The sequence below is a fragment of the Neovison vison genome, chromosome 6, assembly GCF_020171115.1.
Source record: "Neovison vison isolate M4711 chromosome 6, ASM_NN_V1, whole genome shotgun sequence".
Classification (NCBI taxonomy): Eukaryota; Metazoa; Chordata; class Mammalia; order Carnivora; family Mustelidae; genus Neogale; species Neogale vison.
The window spans coordinates 147,956,544-147,975,395 of record NC_058096.1 but is presented as its reverse complement, the minus strand read 5'-3'; the positions used below and the strand labels follow the sequence as shown (position 1 = coordinate 147,975,395).

The 18,852-nt window shown below is 36.8% G+C and overlaps 1 pseudogene; it reads right to left on the bottom strand.

Moving 5' to 3' along the window:
• Window positions 1-951: 951 nt before the first annotated feature.
• LOC122910154 lies at window positions 952-9,271 on the bottom strand (annotated as a pseudogene).
• Between the last annotated feature and the right edge of the window lie 9,581 nt (window positions 9,272-18,852).

Here is an 18,852-nt window from a genome sequence, read left to right as displayed (position 1 = left end):
TCACTGTCTATGTCTGTCTGTCTGTCTCTCTCTCTGAATCTGTCTCTGGATCTGTTTCTCTCTCTCTGTTTCTGTCTCTGTGAGTCTTTCTCTCTGTGTCTCTGTCTCCATCCTTCTGTATACACATCTCTGTTTCCATCACCCTGTGTGTCTTTCTGTCTCTGTCTCTTTCTCTAAATCTGTCTCTAAATCTATCTGTCTCTCCCTCTGTCTCTCTCTGTTCCTCTCTCTACTCCTCTCTCTTCCACGTGTCTCTATCTCTCAATCTCTCAGTCTCTCCCTCTCTTTGTTTCCCTCTCTGTTTCTCTCTCTCTCTCTCTCTCTCTCTCACTGTGTGTGTGTGTGTCTTTCTCTCTCTCTGTCTCCTTCTCTCTCTCCGTATCACTCTGTCTCTGTGTGTCTTTCTGTCTCTCTGGGTGTCTTGCTTTGTCTCTGCTTCTCTACTTTTCTGTCTACAGAACTGAAATGTGTACTCTTCTAGTTCCATTTTAGAACAAGAGAGCAAGAACAGAGTTAGTATTCACTTTCTCCTCCTTTGTTTAAAAAAATCATACGAATCATATTTGGTTACTTAACATTATTTATTGCCTATATGACCCACACTAGTAAAGCACTTCAAAAGTAAGCCTTCTGATAGTTAACCTCTGAAGAAAATAACAATGATATTATAAATTACAAATATTTTCATAGGATAGATAAGTCACAACATTATCAAATAAGGCCAAAAAGAGAAATTTAAAGATTGCTTCATGTAGTTTTCTAGGAATCCAGGAACAGCTCTCTCTCTCTCTCTCTTTTTTTTTTTTCTTTTTGGCTATTAGAAAAGTTTATTTAACAAAAAAGTTCAATATGAAAATTCACATGACTTGATTTTTATATTGTAGTAAAAATAGGAGCTATGGGAAGGGACATGTGGAAGCAGTTGATTCTTCTGATGAACACACCCATTGTTTATACTTGTTCCAAGACATCTAACATGATGATACTATTTCCTCATATTACCACCACTCCATTATTATTCTATTCTGTTGCCATCTCCACAGATTCATCTATCACAAGATTCATAAACGGATTGAACCCCTGCAATATTCCTTGGACATGTCTGCCAACATTTAATCTCAATGATATTTTCTTGCTCGGGAGAGTAAGCTTTGCTCATGGTGTCTAGTTGGCCAGGAACATCTCTTTTTTAAAGGATTCAGTCCCAAATTCTTATCAAGACTCTTTACAGAATGATAGATGTGGCACATATGGATTAATTATTATTGCTTCTGGTGTAATGCACTAGAATACGGCTTCCCATGTTTTATTCAATAAATGAGCCCAATCCCTCTTTCTCTAGGCATAATTCACGATTGAGCACCATCTTCTCTTCAAATCTAAATTAATGTGAAACTAGTGATAGTTTTGCTTATGAATATTGGTACTTAATCTGTTCTACATGGTAAGTAGTTTAATCTGTAATATCACTTTATGGATTTTGTCTTTTTATATTACCCTATTTAAATAACCCTATTAACATAAGTGTATAACTAAAGATATTCTAAGGATGTAAACAAAATAAACCCTGAGAAAAATATGTGCTGTCATTATGAACCAGAGTCTGGCTTCTGAAGAGGTTATTTACAGTAATACACAGAATGAGTGAGGAATGATGAACAAAGAAATAATACCACAGCTGATTTACTGCAGGGAAAATATGTGACAGTCCATGTGTAGTGAGTGAGTCCCGGGACCTTAGGATGCTATTTCCTCCCCCAAAGAGCTTTATAGGCCCAGAGGCTAGAGCCTTGAAACTGCTCTAGAGCCAGGGGACAAGTATGTCTAAAGGAGAGAGAGAGAATCTACACTTTTTTTTTCCACTTAATTCTGATGCATGATTTAGGGACAAAAATTGGAGAAATCAGTGTACCAAAGTAGAGTCGGCAATCTTTTTCTGAGAAGGTCCAGATAGTTGATATTTTAGACTTTGGGGGCCAAATCATCTCTCTTGTCATTACTCAACTCCAGCAGGAAAGCAGGCCTACACACTATGTGAACAAACAGCGGTGACTGTGTTCCTCTAAAACCTTGTTTACGGATACTGAAATTTAAATTTCATCTAACTTTCACGTATCATGAAATGTTCTCCGTTTGATTTTTCAGTCATGTAAGAGCGTAAAATCCATTCTTAGCTCTCAGGCAGAACAAAATAAGTGAGAGGCAGGATTTATCCTGCAGCCTTGATCTGCTGAACCCTGTATGAAAGTACCAATATTTCCTTCATGAGTAAGGTTTATAATTTAGCTTATATTGTTTCAGACCTACTGGAACAACTCAGCATTGATTATTACTTTTCTTTCCTTTTTTGAGTTAATATTGTTTAAATAGCTCAAAATCCTATGTAACTTTAAAGTTGAGGGTAGAAAAGATTGAAATTGATCTCTTTACATAAGCAGCATGGCATTTCAAGGCACTATCCAAATTCTCTGCATTACAAATAAGTGGTGTTTTATACCTAAGTTAATCAGTTTGAGACTCATCAGTGACAAAATTAAAAAAGAATTCTGTCCAGCTCTCCATTTTATTTGTGTAGTTGTAGTTACTACATGATGCATGATGGTCCATTTAATGTAATGTGTCTTTAAATGGTGTTGGTTTAATTTGAGTAGCTTTTTAATTAAAGCAAACCAACATTTTCTGCTTCATTGCCTAACACTATAAATTAGGAATAAGGATAATGCACAAATATGAGAATATGGATAATCTAAAGATGTAAATTCAAGATACTTCTCCCATATATTTTCTCTTAATGACGTACAAGTAGGATCTTTAATTGCTGTGTTAAACTACAGTGTAGGGCTTCTGCTGCCTCTCTCTTTATGCCACTGTAGGTAAATATAGGTTATAATGTATTTCACCTTGAGGGAAAGGGCTCAAATCACCAAATGCAATCTAGTTACAGCTAAATGATCTAGATAAATAACAAATACAGAAAAGAAGGGGCTTATAATTATTGAGGAGTTATTTGATTTTTACTAACAGAATTCATATGACTGAATCCAAAAATTCATTCAACAAGCACTTTTTGAAAGCCTGTTTTGATTCAGACAGGCTGTAACACTAAATAACCCAGATAAGCCCTGCCTTCAAAGACCTTCCAATCTAGTAGAAAAAGCCAGATGATAAACAAGCAAGCAATTAAATATCTAATTTGTCATATGGTGATAATAAGATAACAGGGAGAAGGGACTATGATATGGTAATGAATTCTTTCTAGTGGGTGGTCAAGAAGTAGACCATGGAAGTGATATTTGAACATAAAGAACTAAATGAATGAGAAAGCAAGCCATGTGGATATCTTGGAGAAGAGCATTCTCAAACAGAGAATGGCAAACACAAAGGCGCAGAGGTGGAACTGTGCTAGGAATGTTCCAGAACAGCAAGGAGGCCAACGTGAATGGGGAAAGGGGGAGAGGATACTTTATAAAGATGGGTATTATTCTCTGTCTCTGTTCACTGTTAAATCCTCTGCATATGAGACAATGTCTAGCACATAGCAGGTACTCAATATTTGCAGAATGAATGAATTAATGAATAAATGTGTAAGGACACAGAGAAAGAGGGGTGCCTAGTGGCTCAGTTGGATAAGCATCTGCCATCTGCCTTCAGCTCAGTTATGATCTCAGGATCCTGGGATCAAACCCCACATTTGGGCGTCCTGCTTAGTAAGGACTCTGCTTCTCTCTCACCCTTGGCCTGCCACTCCCCCTGCCTGTACTCTCTTGCTCTCTGTCAAATAAATAAATGAAATCTTAAAAAAAAAAAAAAAAAAAAAAGGAACAAAGAGAAAGAAAGGGGTGTAGATCACATAGGGCCTCATAAGTCACTGTAACAACTTTGGATTTTTTTTTTTTTTAAGATTTTATTTACTTGACAGAGAAAGATGACAAGCAGGCAGAGAGGCAGGCAGAGAGAGAGGAGGAAGCAGGCTCCCTGCTGAGCAGAGAGCCTGATGCGGGGCTTGATACCAGGACCCTGAGATCATGACCTGAGCCGAAGGCAGCGGCTCAACCCACTGAGCCACCCAGGCACCCCACAACTTTGGACTTTACTAAAGTAAAAGCAGCAGCCATTGAAGGGATCCAAGCAGAGAAGTATCATGATCTTCTAATGATCTTTAAAGGATCACTAGATTTACAGTAGATTAGACTGCAGGGAGGAAGACCTGAGGAGGAAGAACAGGAAGAAGGCTATTTCAATAATAAATAGCATCTGACAGTAGAATCCACAGACCCTGCACAACAATTATTTAAGATCTGAATTATAGGGATATATAAAACTGGTGGGATGTTATACATTAAGTATAGAAGCAAGCTAAGCTATATGGTAATGAACTAGGACTAGCTGTGTATTCCAGCTAGATTTTCATGGGAGTCGGAGTATAGCTGTTGATCTGTGCTTCGGTGTAGTAAACTTAGATTCTTTTGATCAGTTCACACATGGTAATCTGGCTCTTGAAATGAACTCATGTCAACTAAATTCCCACGGAGAAGACTGTAGACATATGCTGCAGAACAATACGGTTATGGCATCAACAGAACCTGATGAAGGGGTAGGCCAACCAGATGGTTTCCAAGGTGCCAATTTATAAAAGCTACAGAAGCACTACTATAATTATATCGAGATTGAAAAAATTGTTTTTATTTAGACTCCTCTCAGAGAGACTAGTCTCAAAGGACAGTCACCCAGTGAACCATGTTCTCAAGATTCATGGTCTTGCATAATCATCCACTCTCTCCCTGTACCTGGACTGGGTCTGTGACTTACTTTTTACCATGGAATAAGGTGGAAGTGACCCTGAATGACCAGGTAAGAAGAAGATATCTACTTGCCATCTTCTTCTCTTAAAACATCCATTCTGGGGAAGTCATTAGCTATGTAAAAAGTCCATCTACCCTGCTTAGGAACCACATGGAGGGCTGGTTCCCCTCCCTTCAAGCCAGGAGACCTGTTTTGGACCCTCTTGGCCAGACTAGCTTCCGGCTGACCACCAAGTGACTCTACTCAAGAATCACCCTACCAGGGGTGCCTGGATGGCTCAGTGGGTTAAGCCTCTGCCTTCGGCTCAGGTCATCATCTCAGGGTCCTGGGATCAAGCCCTGCATTGGGCTCTCTGCTCAGCAGGGGGGCCTGCTTTTTCTCCCACTCTCTCTGCCTGCCTCTCTGCCTACTTGTGATCTCTCTCTGTATGTCTAATAAATAAATAAAATCTTAAAAAAAAAAAAAAAGAATCACCCAACCAAATCCTACCTAAATTTCCTGACCCACAAAAATCATGGACAAATAAAGTAGTTGCTGTTTAAGTCACTAAGTTTTGAGGTAGTTTGTTATATAGTACAAATTAATCAGAACAATAGTATATGTGATTAATAGGAATAATTTATAAACCACTTGAATAGAAGCAATATCCCTATGAGGCATAATCAAATCATTACTGAGGATTATTAAGCCAAATTCCAATGAAAATGGGTAGGTGCAGTTAGATACAGTTGCAGCATGCATGCTTAGAGCAAGATGTTTTAGTTACTGACAGCAGAAGAGAGGACACATGTGGTCTTTGTCCATCATTCTCACATAGCACAAGCACCTATAACTGTGGCTCTAACCTGGGGCACTGGCCACTGTTTCTCTGTTCAGGAGACCCATTTGGAAGAAAAACAAATTATATATCAGAATGTTGCTCTTTGAACAATGGATTGGCACATACAGAGCAGTTATCTTTATTGGAATAATTCTTCCATTTTGTTATTTGAGATACACACTAGATGTCTGAGATGGAGACTAGATGTTTGAAATTCCTCAAAGGACAAAATTCCAACAACTTTTTAACAAAGGCTTATATTGTGTTTTCCTGATTGGTTTAGGACAGAAAATACTAAGCCATGGCTATTACTGCCATGCGTCTAAAAGCTTCATGTACTTCCATTCCTAATGCAGGAAAAATAACACCATACAATGTGATTTGACCAACATCCTCTAAGATTTTAAGAAGCAGGCATATACTATGGCTTTCTAAGTCTCCTTCAAGACAGCCCTCAGGAAAACTAGGTAAGTTTAGCTTTTTTCTCATGTATGGGATTCAGTATGTAGACAATTATTGTGTAGTATCCTTTGGTTTAAAAAATACTGTTTTAAAAGACTTATGACCAAAGAACTTTATTTGGTCTTTGGTATAATTCATGAAAACAGTAATACTTAACAGTGGCCAACTTTTAAGGAATGTTCATTTGTGGCAAGTACTATACTAAATAAATCTTAAATGTCATATAAACACAGTGAGGTAGATATTATTGTAATTTATATTTCATGTATTGGAAAGCTAAGATTTAGAAACTTTTAATTATTCACTCAGGTAGAAGTGCCTGATTCCTAAGTCTGTTCTTTAAACACTACATTATACGAATTTATAAACTTTGACACCTAAAAGGACATTTTTTTTTTTAGTTTAGAACTTCATCTCAATCTTCAAAATATAAAAGAACATATTCATATGATTTATTTATCATCAATACTGGAAAACTAGGGAAGTATTAATTTGACATTAGATTACCATCATGTAATACCATAAGTTATTGAAAAAGTATTGCCCTCTATCAAAGTGACAAAAGAGTTCACCCTCAGGAAACCATTTAACTGAACTACTATACTCTTGAAATAAGTATGATAAAAATAAGGAAGTCCTGAAAAACATCCAAATCCATTTCACATGTGATTCTGGAAGGCCTCTCTTCATTTATTTGGCCTTTAGGATTTTCACATATTGATGATATGTCCACAAAAAAAGGAAAAATAGCCATGACTGAAAGTGTGGATCTTATTTAAACACATAAAAATTCCATTGCAATGCCCAATGTTCTGCGTGTTTTTTTTTATTTGTCTTTTGAGGGGGTGGCCAAAAACCATAAATTTATTTAATGTGATAACTGGTAAAGTTGGGTGTTCTCCTTCAAAGGGTGTTGAGCTATCCTCTTTGTCTTCCAACTAAAATATCTTTGAAGTTAGAAAAGCCCACAGCAATGCTGAAAATTAACACAAATGATTTGAGGTCAGGATCTAGAAGGAGTTTCTATCAAGCTGATGAAATTATTGGAGGTGGAGAAAAACCGGAGGAGGATAAACTGATGTTTTGCCCCATGAGAGAGAGAATCCCTTCCTGCTTAAAAGAGTGGAGTAAATATTGCTTCCCTTTTCTGCTTACCACAACTGGACATGGAACAATAAGGAAAATGAGCACCTTTCTCCTTCATGATTCTGCATTTCTGGGTTTCCAAAAGAATACTCCTCAAGCATTTTTACCATCATATTGGAACTTTAACTGCTAGAACACAGTAGAATAGGAAGAAGGTGTTCAGAATAGTGGGGAGGTGTGGCTAGACTGGCAGTGGTCCCTTTTACCTCCAGTCTTGAAAAACAAAGGGATACAAGAGGAAGATCCTGAAGCACTGTGCTATGGACTGAATGCTGTTCCTCCAAATTCCCATTTTGAAGCCCTGGCCTCCACTGTGACAGTATTTGGAAATAGGGTCTTTACCAGGTAATTGAGGTTTTCTGAGGTCCTAAGAGTGGAGCTGTGATCCAATAGGATTAGTGTCTTTACAATAAAAAACACCAAAGAGCTCAGGCTTCCTTGCTTGTCCTTGTGTTATCTTACTCTGTCTCCACCATGTGAGGACATACTGAAAAGGCAGCTATTTGCAGGCCAAGAACAGAGCTTTCCCCAGAAATTCAATCAATGGGCAACTTGGTCTTGAATTTGCAGTGTCCAGAACTATAAGAAAATAAACTTTTTGTTTTGTTTTGTTTTGTTTTATTTAATGTACCCAGCTTATAGTATTCTGTCATGGCAGCTGAAGTAGACTAGACATACTATTATACAAGGGACTGCCTTTTGTTATAAGTCTGTCACTTTAGCCTTACAGAGAACAAGGCAACAATTGCAGGAACTGACTCCAGCTTAGCACTGTCAGTGAGTCTCCTTTATGTTAAGAATTATAAAAACTTAAATAACATTAAAGAGTACCACAACAAATAGGGAGTAGAGTCACATTAATGAATATGAAATGCAATATTGTCAGGATATCAAGGCATTCCAAAATGAGTTAATAAGATTTTCTATAGCTCAGCAAGGTTTTATGAAAACTTACATAGCACACCAATAGACCAAGATACTCACAAAGAGCATTTGGGAGAAAAACAAACCAACCAACCAACCTTGGGGAAATTGCTCTTATGATACTAAGACTTGGTATAGTACTTGTAAGACCAAGGTATTTGGTGCAAAGATAGGCAAATAGACCGGAGTAGGAAGACCAGAACCAACAAATTTTTTTTTCATTTATGAACCTAGATCCAAAGTTAATTAAAGAGATGGCAAATAGATGATAGAACAGAATCTTCCAGCTAATATAATCAACAGTTTAAAAAACAAACAAACAAAGTAAGAGCAGGATTAACCCCAGTAATTCAAGAAATATCAGGAAATCTATCCACACAATATACCATATTAAGGAATTAAAGAAGGAAAAGTGTAAGATTATTTCAATACACTCTGAAAAAATAATGGTAAAAGTTCACCATCAATTTTTTATTAAAATACTCAGAAAACTAGAAATAAAAATTTCCTAAATTTGTGAACAGCTATAGATTTAAAAGAACTACAACATTATGCCAAAATGGAAAACCATAAACATATTCCAGTTAAAATTGTAATCAAAAAAAGAATGCTACTATCACCACTACCAAACATAAGACTTAAAGTTTTGTCCAGTGTTATATGCTAGGCAAAAGAAATGAGGTATAAACATTTCTTTGCATATATGATTATCTCCATTGAAAACACAAAAGAATCAATAAACATTAAAATTAATAACAGAGTAGAATCGGGTTGGCATATATAAAGTCATTCCTCTATGTCAACAATGACCAAATAGATAAGATATTGATTATAGAAATATAAGGAAACATAAGATGCCACTCAAAGCAGCAATTATAAATATAAAATATCTATCAAGACCAAACATGGGAATATACACCACTTTTAGTTTTTAAAATGGAGGGAATTAAAGCTGTGAGTTTGTTTCAAAAGTGGTAGAAGAGCTAAAAAGCAAGACGAGACAGCGATCTAACCCAGCTATCAGCAACAGAAAGAACCCATTTCCACTGCTAAGTAGGAGAAAGTGTTATGTCTGGAGCCCAGGGACCAGGCTTACCAGGGAGTAGCTGGAACCATGGTGGACCTGTCCAACAAGAACCGGAGCTGTGAAGAGGAGAGAGAGAGAAAATCACTGCGGCTTTTCTCTTCTTCCTGCCCTCTAATCTCCCACCACTGCTTCCACTCAACACAATCAAGCAGGAAGCAGCTAACATGGAAGTGTGAAAAGCTCAGCTTATCTCTCTAGGATTGCGGCTCCTATCAAGTGTACCCACTTCTGCAATTCTTGCCTCCAGGTTCTACCAAGAGCTTCCTCTGCTGGGTCCATCAGGCCTAGGGGCAGTACAGGCTTCAAGCTATTGCTCATACCTTGGCTCTTTCCATCTTTCGTTTCCCTTATCCTGCATAGGAGTCTATAAATAGTCCTTTTACTGAACTTTTCAGTTAAATCCTCTGAGGTGCCATTTGCTTCCTGACTTATAAATGCCAAGTAGGAAATGTTAACACATGCAACAGGACAGAAACAAAAAACCAGAAATTTACTGAACTGTGTTCACAAACTGTGTTTTCTTCTGGAGTCATCTTCCATTGTCAGAAAAGCAAAATTTCAGACTGTAGATTAACAAGAAGGTTCTTCCCCAAAATTTGAAATAAGATATAATTCAGTTATATATATATTAAAAAAAACTAAATTCTCTTTTCAAAATTTCTTCTTCCAGTCAGGAAAGTACTTCAACAGCAGTTTGACACTTGTGTTCCCCTAAGGAAAGGTTGAAGAGCTCTAAAAGCAACCAAAAAATGAAATTTAAAAAGTCCTTTGTAGAACATATTGCACAAAGTGCTTCTAATCACTGGTTTCCAATAACTGTCAAACAGAAATCCTGTTTAATTTCTTTAGCTATTTTCTTCTTTTTTATACTCTTGATTTTGAACTTTAAAAATGAATAATTTAGAGAGAACTAAGATTGTCATCTATAAATTTTATCATCCCTTCTTTGGATAACTATGGTATTATGGTTTAAAGGCATTCATAATAGATATCCTCATTCATTATAGATATTTGCAATTTCTGAACAAATTCCTTGGAAGAGTAAAAAGAGTTATGTGTCAATTTCTTAGAAAAAGAGACTGTAAATTAAATCATTTTTATATGCAGGGAAATAATCCAAATCTACCAATACTAATGGTATATGCCACTTTTAGGATTAGAGTTCTACTCCTATTCTTCAAATACCTCTACCTTTATTCTCAAGACCCTGCCACCAACCTAAGCAGACCCCTTTTCCAAAAACTATTTTCCTCCCTATCTCATTGGCTAATAGTTATTATACTGACTGTCAATTTTAAAAAATAAAGTGAATTTCATAAAGATTGATAGTATATGGTCAAACTACTTTGGGTAAATATTTCACTGTTTCTCCTCTTGGTGAGATTTCAAGCCATTTGGGTCACAAAAAGGGTAGGAAAGTTCTTTAGATCCCTGGAAGTCTACATTTCCCTGAAAGAGTACTCTTCAGGGCCTTTTACAATGAAAAAGAGAAAGTTGATGATGAATTTAAAAACCCACTAATGCAACAATCTACATTGCATGTTTTAAATATATCTAAACTGAGAGCCCCCTCTTCAACACAAGGTATTTTCACTGCAGTTTACTTTGTAGAGAAGTAGTTACTAGATAGAGCTAAAAGTTAAAAAAAAAATCTATGAAAGGGGCGCCTGGGTGGCTTAGTGGGTTAAAGCCTCTGCCTTTGGCTCAGGTCATGATCCCCCAGTCGTATGACCGAGCCCCGCATCAGGCTCTCTGCTCCATGGGGAACCTGCTTCCTCCTCTCTTCCTCCTCTGCCTGCCTCTCTGCCTACTTGTGATCTCTGTCAAGTAAATAAATAAAATCTTTTAAAAAAATCTCTGAAATAATAACTCAACCTTGCAAGTTATTCTTTATCATTAGGATAAGTAATTTCATCGAGGTTTGTGTCTTACAATGTTTCATCATTTTTTCTCTAAGAAGGAAAATAAGAGTTCTATTTTGAGTTCAGGGATTCTAAGCAATTCCTTCAACTGAGTGTGCTAGTTATAAGGTAGAGGTAGAGAATAGGCTTATTTCCCATTTTACTAGAAATTTGCTCATTTTCTTGTGTTTAAAATATCCTATTAAATGCTCTGAAAAGAAAGAAACACAAATGCTTGCAGCAAGGTGTGTCCATGAATGGTGCTGCATCTGTTGATGTTTTTAAGGAACACCATGCCCTCCTCATAGGAAATCACACCCACAGTACAGCCTTACAGATTTGGCCCCATCTGTAGAAGCAACCTGACAATTTTAAATTAATTCTATAATTGCTGGTGAGTGCTCATATATTATAGAAAATTATTTATATAATTCAATTTTAAATGTGTCTTTAAGAATATTTGTTTTAAAAAGGGGGGGGGCTCCTGGGTGGCTCAGTTGGTTAAGCATCTGCCTCTGCCTTTGGCTCAGGTCATAATCCCAGGGTCCTGGGTTCGAGCCCTGCATCAGGCTCCCTGTTCAAGGGGTAGCCTGCTTCTCCCTCTCCTTCGGCCTGCTGCTCCCCCTGCCTATGCTTTCTTTCTCTGTCAAATAAATAAATAAAATATTTTTTAAAAAGACACCTAAAAAAAGGAACATTGATTATAATAATTCATCAGAGAAGCAGCAAAGTAGGAAATAAGGGAAGGAAGGGTTTTTCAGTGAGAGAGAAGAAAAGGTTCTTTGAGATTAACAATGACAGAGATGAATGGAAGTTGTGGTCCAAAAGCAGAATTTCAGATCTAGGAATCCATACCAGAAATGAAGAGCCAAAGAAACTGTTGGAAAATGAGAAGGGTGATAAAACTATAGAGTCAGTATATTGGAAAAGTTATAAGCACAGACACTGAAATAACCAAAGAAAAGGATAGAACAGGGAGTGTAGAAAAATACAGCAAGAAAACAGGGGTATAAATGATGTTAATAAAAACAATATCCTTGGAGCACCTGAATGGCTCAGCTGATTAAGCAGCCAACTCTTGATTTCAGCTCAGGTCATGATCTCAGGGTCCTGGGATCAATCCCTTTGTGGTCAGGCTCCACACTCAGTGGGGAGTCTGTTTCCCCTCTCCCTCTCCCTCTGCCTCTCCCCTGGCTTGTGCTGTCTCTCTCTTTCTCTCTGAAATAAATAAATCTCAAATAAAACAAAATAAGATAAAATAAATCTTTTAAAAATAACAAAAATAAAAGAAACTTTTAAACTTTCAGATCATTAACTATGTTGACTTTAAAAGAGAACACTTTAATCCATCATCTGTATCCAAAACTTCTAAATCAAAATGTTCTATAAAGTGCACACAAAACAAATTACTCTAACTTTAAATATACTTAACAATTTTTCTTCAAATTTGGCTTCCTTTTCATTTCTCATTAAGAGCTGAAATCCTGCCAATGTTGAAGTGTATAGTTATACCTATTTTTAGTTAAAGTTTAAAAGACATTTTTATTATCTTTTTCATTATCTCCCCAAGCAAAAACACTTAAGGAAACCTGTTCAAGTTTCCCCCAAAGAGGCAAGGATTTTGTTCAAGCATGACAAATTTCACCTTACCACTATTCTTTAGTTAATTTTTCCAGTAAAAATTATTTTTATTTTCTTCTCTTCCTTTTCATTAGATAAGAGATGCAATATGGGGAAAAATATAGTCTTTAAATCAATTCTTTAAACTTATTTCTTTACATTTAAATTAAACTACTTTGTTTATTAAGTACTTATGATGCAACATCTGAAGACTAGATTACAGATGAGGTTTAGCTATATAGGAAAAGACTGACCTCTAAAACTAAGCAGGTAGGAAGAGGCTGGTATATTCTTTCTGTTTAAATCATGTCTATAAATGACCACCAATCAATCTTTCTCACCTCTGAGAAATACTTTCAATTTTTATTTTATGTAGTTTATTTTAGAAAAACAAGATCTATTGAATGTGCCTTTTTATGCCTTTTTAAGCTACATATTCTCATCCCCTTATTCTAAACCTTATTACCCTCTTATCAACCTCACACCTCAATACATATCACACTAAATTCAGTCTTTGGGAGTCTTTTCCATTTCTTCAATTTTGATAAATACTAAATAATCACTAATAAGTAGAAATCATTGTAAATTAATTTGAACTGATGGTTGCTATACCCAAAGTATGGAAGGCAAAAGCAAATCATCTAAACTGATCTGCAATGTTTAATAAAGCTAATCATATGACTACAGTATTATGTATATATATTATGTGTTTTGTGTGTGTGTGCTTACTTCCACCAAAAAACATGTTCAAAAATTTTCATATAAATGTTATTCAGGATATCCAAAAACTGAGATGAATCTAAATGTATCTCAACCAGCTAAAAAGTGACCCATTATGTGGTCTATTCTGGAGAAAGTTCCACGTGCACTTAAGAAGAATGAGTATTCTGCTGTTTTAGGGTAGAATGTTCTGTATATATCTATGAGGTCCATCTAGTCCAAAGTGTCACTCAATGCTCTTGTTTCTTTATTGATTTTCTGCTTGGATGATCTGTCTATTACCAAGAGAGGCATGTTAAGATCCCCTACTATTTATGTATTTATATCAATATGACCCTTTTTCTTGACTAACAGTTGTATTATGTAGTTGGCTACGTCCATATTGAGGGCATAAATATTTACAATTGTTAGATCTTCTTGGTGGATAGACCCTTTAAGAATGATGTAGCATCCTTCTTTATCTCTGACGGTAGTCTTTAGTTTAAAATCTAATTTATCTGATATGAGAATCACTACCCCAGCTTTCTTTTGAGGCATGAAAGATGCTGCTCCATCACTTCACTTTTAGTCTGAATGTACCTTTAGGTTCCAGATGGGTCTCAACCCATGGAATGGGAGAAGATACTCACAAATGACACTACAGACAAAGGGCTGATATCCAAGATCTATAAAGAACTACTCAAACTCAACACACAGAAAAGAGATAATCACATCAAAAAATGGACAGAAGACATGAACAGATATTCTCCAAAGAAGACATACAAATGGCTAACAGACACATCAAAAAATGTTCATCATCATTAGCCATCAGGGAGATTCAAATCAAAACCACACTGAGACACCACCTTATATCAGTTAGAATGACCAAAATTAACAAGACAGGAAACAAGTGTTGGAAAGGATGTGGAGAAAGGGGAACCCTCTTATACTGTTGTTGGGAATGCAAGTTGGTGCAGCCACTTTGGAAAACAGTGTGGAGATTCCTTAAGAAAGGAAAAATAGAGCTACCTTATGACCCTGCAATTGCACTACTGGGTATTTACCCCAAAGATAAAGATGTAGTAAAAAGAAGGGCCATCTGTACCCCAATATTCATAGCAGCAATGGCCACAGTCGCCAAACTGTGGAAAGAGCCAAGATGCCCTTCATGGATAAAGGGCATGGATAAATGGATAAAGAAGATATGATCTATATATACAATGGAGTATTATGCCTCCATCAGAAAGGATATATACCCAACTTTTGTATCAACATGGACAGTACTGGAGAATATTATGCTGAGTGAAATTAGATGAAGAGAGAGAGTCAATTCTCATATCGTTTCACTTACTTGTGGAGCATAAGGAATAAAATGGAGGACATTGGAAGATGGAGAGGAAAGATGAGTTGGGGGAAATTGGAGGAGGAGACAAACTATGAGAGACTGAGGACTCTGAGAAACAAACTGAGGCTTTTGGAGGGGAGAGGTTTTGGGGGGGTTGGGTGAGCCTGGTCATGGGTATTAAGGAGGGCACATATTGCATGGTACACTGGGTATGGTGCATAAACAATGAAATTTGGAACACTGAAAAAATTTTCTTAAAAAACAGGCTTAAAAGTAACAATGAAATATTATGTTACAGTAAAAAAGAACACATATAAAAATGTTCAGCAATGGGGCAAGATACAATAAAAAGATTTTTAAAAATCAACAGTACTGGGAGTGGAGTCAAGATGGTGGAGGAGTAGCAGGCTGAGATGACATCAGGTCGCAGGAGTTCAATTTAGATATTTATCATACCATTCCAAACACCTACAAATCCAACAGGAGATTAAAGAGAAGAAGAGCAGCAATTCTAGAAACAGAAAATCGACAGCTTTCCGAAAGGGAGGACCTGCAACAGGAAGAAACAGGAAGATAGACCATGTGAAGAGGGGTCAGCTCCTGGCAAGTGGTGGAGCAACAGAGCACAAAATCAGAACTTTTAAAAGTATATTCCACTAAGGGACATCACTCCAGAGACTAAGCAGGGGTGGAACCCTCACAGAGACAGCATATCTCAGGTCCCGCAGGGTCACCAAAGGATTGGGAGTGTCTGAGTGTAGCAGAGCTCGCAGGTATTACAGCGGGGAAGCCAGCTACAGTGACGGAGCCGAGGAATGAGCTGTCAGCTTGGGGTTACCTTAAACTGTGATCTGTGGCACAGTTGGACCACTGCTCTTTGAGCAGGGACCCCACAAGTGGCAGATTCAGGGAGACTCACCTCACTTCTCTGGAGGCAGGAATCTGCTGGGTTTGGAGACACCAAATAGGACTGTGTGCCAGAGACAGAAACGCTTGGTCACAGGCCGTGTGAGCACGGCGTGTGGCCAGAGACCAGGGAGATGGGAGTGATTGATGACTTTTCTCCAAGAGCACACTGAGGAGTGGGGCTCTGAGCTCTCAGCTCCTCTGGGCCAGATATTGGAAGGCCGCCATTTTCATTTCTTATCCTCCAGAGCTTTACTGAAAGTGTTCAGGGAACAAAAGCTCCAGAAAGCAAACCTGAGCAGATTACTTAGCCTGGCCCCTTGCCTCAGGCAAAGACATTTGAGAATCATGGCAACAGGTCCCTCCCCCAGAAGATCAGCAAGAACATTCAGCCAAGACCAAGCTCACTGATCAAGAACAACAGCAAAATTACAGAGGAGGGGAAAGCAAAGCATGGAATTCATGGCTTTCTCCCCATGATTCTTTGGTCTTACAATATTAATAATTTTTTTAATTTTATTTTTTTCTTATTCTGATTTTTTTAACCTTTACTCTTTCCTCTTTTAATGTTTTAACTAGTTTACCTTAACAATACCTTTCTTAAAAAATCTTTTTGAACCTTCATTATTACAGTCATATTATACCCTTCATTGTATCTAACTTTATTTTTGTATACGTATAGGGTTTTCTCTTCTAAAAATTTCTGGGATACAACTTCTTCTAATAGATCAAAATATACCCTAAATCGAGCACAGGGCTTTGTTCTAGTCTCCAGCCTGAGAAAATTCTCTCCACTTTCTTTTTCTTTATTCCCCCAACCAACTTATTAACTCTTTTTTTAGAATTTTTAAAAAATTTTCATCTTTACAGTCCTATTTTCCATCACTTCATCATTTTACCCTTATTTTTGTATGTATATATACATATATATGTATATATACATATATATGTGTATAAATTTTTGTATGCATATATATTTTGTATGTATGTGTGTGTGTATACACACACACACATATATATAAGTTTTTCTTTCTTTAAAATATTGGGAGGTAATTTCTTTTAAGAGACCAAAATACACCCAAAATCAAGTGGGTGGCTCTGTTCTATTCACCAGTCTAATATATATTTATTTTTTATTTTTTATTTTTTTGAACTTCTTTTTATACACTTTCTTCTCCCCACAACTTGAGGTCTCTTCTGATTTGGTTAATGCACATTTTTCTGGGGCCTTTGCCACCCTTTTAGCATTTTATTCTCTCCTTCATATATTCTTATCTGATAAAATGACAAGGTGGAAAAACTCACCACACACACACACAAAAAAAGAACAAAAGTCAATACTGAAGTCTAGGGACCTAATCAATGTGGACATTGGTAATATGTCAGATCTAGAGTTCAGAATGACGATTCTCAAGGTGCTAGCTGGGCTCAAAAAAGGTATGGACCATATTAGAGAAACCCTGTCTAGAGAAATAAAAGCGCTTTCTGGGGAAATAAAAGAACTAAAATCTAACCAAGCTGAAATCAAAAAAGCTATTAATGAGGTGCAATAAAAAATGGAGGCTCTTTCTGCTAGGATAAATGAAACAGAAGAGAGAATTAGTGATGTAGAAGACCAAATGACAGAGAATAAAGAAGCTAAGCAAAAAAGAGACAAACAACTACTAGACCACAAGGGGAGAATTTGAGAGATAAGTGATACCATAAGATGAAACAATATTAGAATAATTGGGATTCCAGAAGAAGAAGAAAGAGAAGGGGGGGCAGAAGGTATATTGGAGTGAATTATTGTAGAGAATTTTGCTAATATGGCGAAGGGAACAAGCATCAAAATCCAGGAGGTGCAGAGAAGCCTGTCATCTAATAGTAAAACTTACAAGTCTTAGTGACAAAGAAAAAATCCTGAAAGCGACCCAAGACAAGAAGTCTGTAACATACAATGGTAAAAATATTAGATTGGCAGCAGACTTATCCACAGAGACCTGGCAGGCCAGAAAGAACTGGCATGATATATTCAGAGCACTAAATGAGAAAAATATGCAGCCAAGAGTACTATATCCAGCTAGGTTATCACTGAAAATAGAAGGAAAGATAAAAATCTTCCAGGACAAACAAAAATTAAAAGAGTTTGTAAACACCAAACCAGCTCTACAGGAAATACTGAAAGGGGAGCTCTAAGCAAAGAGAGAGCTTAAAAGTTGTACACCAGAAAGGACCAGAGACAATACACAGCAAAAGTCACCTTATAGGCAATACAATGTCACTAAATTCCTATCTTTCAATAGCTACCCTGAATGTAAATGGGCTAAATGTCCCAATCAAAAGACACAGGGTATCAGAATTGATTAAAAAAAAAAAAATCCATCAGTATGCTGTCTACAAGAAACTCATCTTAGACCTAAAGGCATCTCCAGATTTAAAGTGAGGAGGAAAACAATTTACCATGTTAATGGACATCAAAAGAAAGCTGGGGTGGCAATTCTTATATCAGATAGATTTTAAGACAAAAACTATAATTAAGAGATGAGGAAGAATACTATATCATACTCAAAGGGTCTGTCCAACAAGAATATCTAACAATTTTAAATATCTATGCCCCTAATATGGGAGCAACCAACTACATAAACCAATTAATAACAAAATCAAAGAAATGCATTGACAATAATACAATAATAGTAGGGGACTTTAACACCACCCCGCATAGAATTGGACAGATCATCCAAACAAAAGATAAACAAGGAAATAAAAGCCTTAAATGATACACTGGACCAGACGGACATCACAGATATATTCAGAACGTCCCATCCCAAAACAACAGAATACATATTCTTCTCTAGTGCACATCAAACATTCTCCAGAATAGATCACACCCTGGGTCATAAATCAGGTCTCAACCAGTACCAATAATTGGGATCATTCCCTGCATATTTTAAGACAACAATGCTCTTAAGCTAGAAATCAATTGCAAGAAGAAATTTGGAAAGAATCCAAATACCTGGAAGCTAAAGACCATCCTACTAAAGAATGAATGGGTCAACCGGGAAATTAAAGAAGAATTGAAAAAACTTATGGAAACAAATGACAATGAAAACACAACTGTTCAAAATCTGTGGGACACAGCAAAGGCATTCCTGAGAGG